Genomic DNA, 7,826 nt, shown 5'->3' on the forward strand with positions numbered 1-7,826 from the left:
ATGTTACCTATAAAGAAATTCGCAAAACTAACACAACCGTCAACTCGTCTGCCCTCACGTGTCTGCCGCGTTCTTGGCGATGGCGCTTCATTACTTACACTGCCCCTTTACTCTCTCGCATCGTCCCCCATCGTCTTACAGTAGACGCGACGCGTACTGGCTTACTGCGTTAATCTTATCGTTATAACTTTTAAACAATTCGTCCAAATTACTTAGTGTAAAAGACAAAGTTAATTTATATTTAATACTTGAACCGACAATTGTATAAATTTTTATAAGAGTTTAACAGATATTCTACAAAATTGGTTGTATTATCGCATTGAAGATGCGGAATATATCTTCACCAAGCGATCAAGCGTTGTGAAGCTGCCAAAAACGTTTTACTGGGCAGATCACCATCCAATTCCAGGTGGATTGATTTAGTATTGAAACGAACAAACATATCAACGGTTCCTACGAAGACTGTATTATCTCAATTTTTAAGGAACTGAGAAAAACGAACTTGTATTTTGTTATTCCTAACGAAAGTGACATAAATTCAACTATGTTTTCTAATTTTCTGGAGATGAGGTGCATTTTAGTGCTACATTTTAAGTACTCAATTGTACTTTGTATACTCAGTACGTTATTTTTTAGACGAGTTACTATGATTTTCGTGGGAAATAATTATGGAAAAATAACTTACTACACTGCTTCAAAATCTTATTTGCAACGAAATATTTTTTCACAACTCAAAATTGTTCATTAAAAGTAGGTATTCAATTACTTTTCAATCTTCGCTTTCAGTCGGGCCTTCATTATTATTAACCATATCTTTTGAATTTGATGGTACTGATAAACTCAGAAGAGTTGTGATAAGTAGTTGGAATGAATCCCTCTTTACGAAACTTTAACGAACCTAGATGCTAGTTTCTTAGCATCAGTAGGCAGTAAAGCGGTGTACAGTTTAAAAGATTTGTTTTGGGTATTACTTGAATTAATTCCTCTTTGCTTCTTAATAGTTATATGGCTCTCATTGCCTTCATAATTATACTTGAATGAGACTTAATTTCGACTGTAGTTAATACCATTTTGCTTATTTTACTAGTTTTGAATGACTGCTTATTATCATCAATCTTCCAGTTTTGCTTTTTAGCCGTGCTCTAGAACAGTGCTTCTCAACGTGAGTCACACGCCCCACAGGGGTGCAATTTGATAGTTAAGGGGGTCAATTTAAAAATGGACCCGACACGATTTTAACCTTCTCGCTTGGGGTTATTTAAATGCAATACTAGATATTGGTGACAAATTTACCAAAAAAGGCAAATTCTTAAAAAAATGCTGTGAATGATTATTAGGTATGATTTCGTTTGACGGTACCAAACTGGGTAATTAGAGTCGTCAAGTAAACTTCGTCGAGGATTCGCCGCGGAGAGTGCCGCCTGTCGCGGGGAACCCCGGACTTTTTGAAACTCAGTTGGTGTTAATTTGAAATAAGCGTTCGTCAATTAATCTTTGATTTAACAAACAAATATATCCATATATATATATATATATATATATATATATATATATATATATATATATATATTATTTAATAATAATATTATCATTATGAGCGGGGATGGCTATTAACACCCTTGGCCTTTAGTGAGTTGCGCCACCACTTACCCAAGCAACTGGTGCAAAACCGGACCAGTAGCCCAGGCCCACCCGGGAAGGAGAACACTATTCTCCCTTCGCTGCCGGCCGTGGGTCCACAGGGCTAACCACCCGGTGGACCCAACACTGGTTCCTAGTAATCGAGGAAGGGGCCTCCACAATCGACCCGCTCGGAGGGGTCAGAGGCAAGGTGGCGGGGCCCATAACGATGATTTGCATCTCTATAGGAGTTTACACCTCAAATCGTCCGTTCCACGATTGTACTTTCCCCGACAATAGAGACGCCGTGGACTTTTGCGTTTGGAGTGTGTACATGACAGAATGGTATTGGATATAGCCAGTAAAGTCGTCAGGAGTTCGGATCCCCTTCTCTGCATGGTCCGTGACCATGAGAGAGCAGGAATTGGAGCATTTCTCTTTAGGGCAGCTGCCCGAGCAGCTAATGAACTCGGTTTAGTCACTGAATGAGGTGACCACAACTCTGTCATCGAGTTGAAACCCGTTCAGCAAAAAGCGCATATAAAAGCCGCAGAGATCACATCACATTTGCGGAAACACAAGGAGAAGCTAATGCATGGGGTCTTCTTCAATAACATTGGAGACCTTGGCTTATCAAAGCTCCTGACTTTTGCTTTCCTCAGGTCGAGTGGGCTGAAGTCGGAAACTGAGGGGTCCATCATGGCTTGCCAGTCTACCGCAGTCGCGTGATGGGTATAGAGGTTCCTGACACAAGGTGCAGGGCCTGCCGCGAGGTGCCCGAGACCCTAATGCACTTGCTATTAGCATGTCCAGCATATGCGGTCTCGGCCTATATCCATCGACATAAGGCGGTCTCGGCCTATATCCATCGGCATAAGGCGGCCCAAAGAGTTAGTTCTATATTACCATCTACGACACTCTTACGGTATTGACGAGATTCCGGTGTTGCGCTACGCTCCAGGTGATATTGAATCCGTTGTGGGGAACGAGAAGTGCCGAAATTATTGGAACAATTTTCAGAATTGTGGATTATGACATTATTAGGCTTACAAGACTGTGTCTGATGACGGCGAAAGTCATCTCCCCGAGTAAAACTTCTATCACACCCAGTACATGATAATTCTGCCTATAGATTGAACATTCGAAACTGAATTTCTAACTGGTGATTTCCCTCTTATATGAGGTGAGTATGGTGAGGAAACAGACAGATGCGATAACACTTGAGGGTAATAGTAAAGCTTTAGGTTGAGTCAGGGATTTGACCCTGAATGCCCTTGATGATAATCGAAGTTGAATGAACAGTATGACCTTGAATGGCCTTCAACATGGATTATGTAGGTCATATGACGCAGTTCAAGATCAAAGTTCTAACTATCTGAAATTTGTATAGTCAAGGTCATGCGACGTGCTCCAAGGTCGTTTCAAGGTCAAGTGATGGGAATCGGTATGAATCAATCACTTATAACATCCAGTGAATTACAGGCAAGAGATTCAGTCAAATGGTTTGCAATCACATTCAAAAACCTCAATGAATGATAAACGGAGATTGCTGTAGTTGAATTGAAATTGTTTAGAAAGTGTTGAAACGCGTTTGTTCATACATCGGAGGTGGATGCCGTTTTGATGTCGCCATCAAATGATATCCTCGTAGGGCTGTTCTACTATCTTATTATTTTTATACTATGGTATTGTGGAGTAAATGGTCGTTTTTTTTTGCTGATAGAGTCTAATTCTGATTTCATATGATTCGTTATGGCTCCTCGCAAAAAAAAATATTTATGTCATAATAATTTGTTTTGTTCACATAATCCATTTCACAGATTCGTATCGTGCTTATTGAAAGTAAAACTTTGTAATCATCTTCAGTTTGAATTCGATCTTCTGTTCCATAAAACCTCCGATGTATGAACAAACGTATGAACAATTCAACTACAGCAATCTCCGTTTATCATTCATTGAGGTTTTTGAATGTGATTGCAAACCATTTGATTGAATCTCTTGCCTGTAATTCACTGGATGTTATAAGTAATTGATTCATACCGATTCCCTCGGTATCACTTGACCTTGAAACGACCTTGGAGCACTTCGCATGACCTTGACTATGCAACTTTAAGATTATTTTAGCTTTGATCTTGAACTGCGTCATATGACCTAAATTGTCCATGTTGAAGGTCATTCAAGGTATTCATACTGTTCATTCAACTTCGATTATCATCAAGGGCATTCAAGGTCAAATCCCTGACTCAATCTAAACCTTGACTATCACCCTCAAATGTTTGTCGGATCTGTTTCCTCGCCATACTCGCCTTATATAAGAGAGAAATCACCAGTTAGAAATTCAGTTCATAATGTTCAATTTATAGGCAGAATTATCATCTACTGGGTGTGATAGAAGTTTTACTCGAGAAGATGACTTTCGCCGTCATCAGACACAGTCTTGTAGACAGAGTCTTGCCGGGTTTCCAGCTGAAAAGCCCAAGTTGGATTTTGTTTGAATTGTGAGTGAATGAATTTCGACACTGCATGACATGTTTCGTATCGATCCTATATTATTCAATATACTCGTATAGTCTACAATTCTGAAAATTGAATAATAAATAAGAAACTAGCGTAACACTAAATGTAATTGACCATAACAACACTTCCAAAATACAAATCATAAAATTATAAAACAACAACAATAATTAATTGGCGCTCCGGGGTGACTTCATTGATTCCAGTGGCGCATTTTCCTTTTCAGCTACAGGAAAACCCGAAAAAACCTGCAGAACCACATAATCTGAAGATCTTGATCTTCATATCCCTGCCAACTGTCTTATCGGATGCGAGAAATATTTTACTCTCATAAGTTTCTAGAATGTTAACACCTATATCTTTATCATTTTTTTTTCTACTTTTCGTCTTTTGGTTAACGTGACTTTACACTGTTTAATTTGAAACTTTGCTGCAATTGAGAATAAATCTATTTTTACAATGATTATTGATGATGTTGAATATTGAGATTAAAATTATATGTAGCTGTTATTTTCCACTCATATTGTTCATTTGTAATTGAAATTTATTTTAGTTTCATTTTAAGTAGTTAGGAATTCGTCATTACTTTATTTCATAAAACATTATGTTAACAGTATCACTTAGATATTAAATTATTGTATTTTTATTGAGTTTGAGCCCGGGAAGTTCCATATGAACATGTCTAGTAATTTCAGTGTATACTACCAAAACTGCAGAGGTTTAAATAGTAAATGTACTGAGTTTTACAGAAATTTCTTAGTTTGTGCTTATGATGTTATAGCTATATCTGAAACATGGTTACGAGAGGGAGTTGAAGACGGTGAAATCGTAGATACAGATATGTTTTACCTGGTTCGAGCAGACAGAGATCTCGAATATACAAACAAGTCTACGGGAGGAGGTGTTTTACTGGCTATCAGAAAAAAGTACAAAATTTTGCAAGTAGTTAGGAAATCGACACTTTTTGAGGCACTGGTTGTGCGGGTGAAAGTTAATAGTTGTAAGTACACATTTTGTGAGTTATATATTCCTTCAAATAGTTACATTAATGGTTATGAATCGGCCATGGACTTTCTTCAATGATGTTGAAAAAACATATATTTTTGGAGATTTCAATATACCGGAAATAACTGGTAATATATTAAACTATCCAACTGCCAGTGAAAAACTTGTAATTTTAACTGATTTCATGGATTTCAATACTTTTCAGTTATATAATGACATTCCCAAGTTGCAGGGAAAAACACTGGACTTGGTAATCACTTCTGAAGGTAATATTAATAATTGTACTGTGCAAAGGGACTCTTTATCATTTATCAATGAAGATATTTATCATCCTACCTTAGAAATCACTATAAAAATTCAACGTGTAAAAGAACGTGTGAACGAACTATTAGAACCAAGATTTATATACAAAAAAGCTAATTTTCTTATGCTAAGTGAACGAGTTAGAGATACTGATTGGGATAGTGTGTTATATGAAAATATTGTGGATGAGGCTGTAGATAAATTTTATATTATATGGAACACAATTATTGATGAATGCGTGCCCAAATGTAACAATATTCGAAAAGGAAAAAAATTTCCCATTTGGTTTGATAAAGAGGTCAAAGAATTATGGAAAGAAAAAAATATATTTAGAAAGTTACGACTAGTTTCGGACTATTATGGAGAAAGGTATAAAGAATTGAGAAAAAAACTTAAGAACTTGATTAGATTGAAATCTAAAGAATACGTTTCAAAAGTAGAAGATGAATTAAAAACCGATGTGAATCAATTTTGGAATTATGTTAATAATAGTAAAAAATCGTCGACTTAAGGAAACTTTTGTTACAAAAATATTCAAATAGATGACAATGATACAGCTGAGATATTTGCAAATTTCTTTTCATCTGTTTATGAGACAAGTAAATCCGGATATAATCTCAATTTCATAAATGATGCTGATATAGTTAACAATTTTTGCGACATTAGGGAAATAGGAGAGTCAGATTTTGAAAATGCAATAAAGAAATTGAAACCAAAGAAAGCGGCTGGTGTTGATGGAATTCCCCCATACATTCTGAAAGCAAGTGGCGATTGGGTAAAAATACCACTTCTGCATATATTCAACCTTATCATCAAGTCAAATGTTTTTCCAGATTTGTGGAAAACTGCTATAACAACACCTATTTATAAGAGTGGTAAAAAATGTGACATTGAAAATTATCGGCCAATCTCTATAGTGTGTGCTCCAGCCAAGTTATTCGAGCAAATTATTTATACACGAATATTCAACTACGCAAACTATTCATTTTTACTAATTATGCATATAATACACTAGAATTAAAGAGTCAACTCGATACTGTATTCACGGATTTCAGAAAAGCGTTTGATAAAGTTGACCACGATGTTTTGTTATATAAACTAAATAAAATTGGATTTTCTGAGAATTTATTGAAATTATTAAAAAGTTATTTACAAAATAGATACTTCTGTGTTAAACACAACGGTAACACATCAGGTAAATTTCATGCTAGCTCTGGTGTTCCTCAAGGATCTAACCTTGGACCACTATTATTTGTTCTATTCATAAATGATCTCCCTTCCATTTTGAAATTTTCTGAATGTTTGCTTTTTGCCGATGATCTGAAAATATATAAACAGGTTCAAACAGTTAGGGATTGTGTTAATCTGCAAAGGGACATCGACAGTATTTATGAGTGGAGCATCGCAAATAAATTGAAATTTAATATTAACAAATGTAGCATCATCACAATAACTCGTTTGAAGGATCCTGTTAATTTTGATTATATGATGGATGAGGAAGTCCTCCACAGATGTTCTGAGGTTAGAGATCTTGGGGTAACTTACAACAGTACTTTATCGTTTGCCAAACATATTCAAAATATTGTTAAATCGTCAAATCGAATGTTGGGATTCATTATTAGACAAACTCGGGACGTTACGAATAACAATACTATAAAATTATTATACTACTCACTTGTAAGACCTAAATTGGAATTTGCAAGTATAATATGGTCAGGTGAATATCGGTTCACAATCAATGCAGTGGAGAAAATACAAAATAAATTGCTCAGGTATCTATATTATAAACAGTACCGTATTAGAGCTGACTATGAAATTATCAGATCCAATCAACTTAGACATGACTTCAAAGTTCTCTCTTTAGAAACTAGGAGATCCCTCACCATGATGTATTTTTTGTATAATGTGATAAACAACAGGATAAATGCACCAGGAATCCTATCATTACTGAGATTCAATGTCCCTTCCCGTAGAACTCGGAGAACTTATCCATTCAATATTCCGTTGGTAGTTACAACGTACAGATCCCCTCTCGTGACCATGCTACGACTGGCCAATACATGTAGTGTGCTAGTAGATTTAGATTGGAGTCTACCTCAGGGAGTATTTCGTAGAGCAATATTAGATTTTTTCTTGACAACATCTGTTTGATACGCATACAAATTTATTATATTTAGTATTTTCATCTGTGCACGAATATGATTTTCTATTGATAAGGTAATTTACATATATTACCATTATCGATTTTATTGCACAACTATATTCAATAACAGAGTATATATAGTTCATTGCTATTCAACCTCAAAGTTTTTGTGTAGGTACACAACTGACTCTCATGATTTATAATTATTGAAATGTGAAGATTATTTTATATTAATTATCCA

The sequence above is a fragment of the Leptinotarsa decemlineata genome, unplaced genomic scaffold, assembly GCF_025532065.1.
Source record: "Leptinotarsa decemlineata unplaced genomic scaffold, Ldec_3_MD MMD2_tig00078422_RagTag_RagTag, whole genome shotgun sequence".
Lineage (NCBI taxonomy): Eukaryota > Metazoa > Arthropoda > Insecta > Coleoptera > Chrysomelidae > Leptinotarsa > Leptinotarsa decemlineata.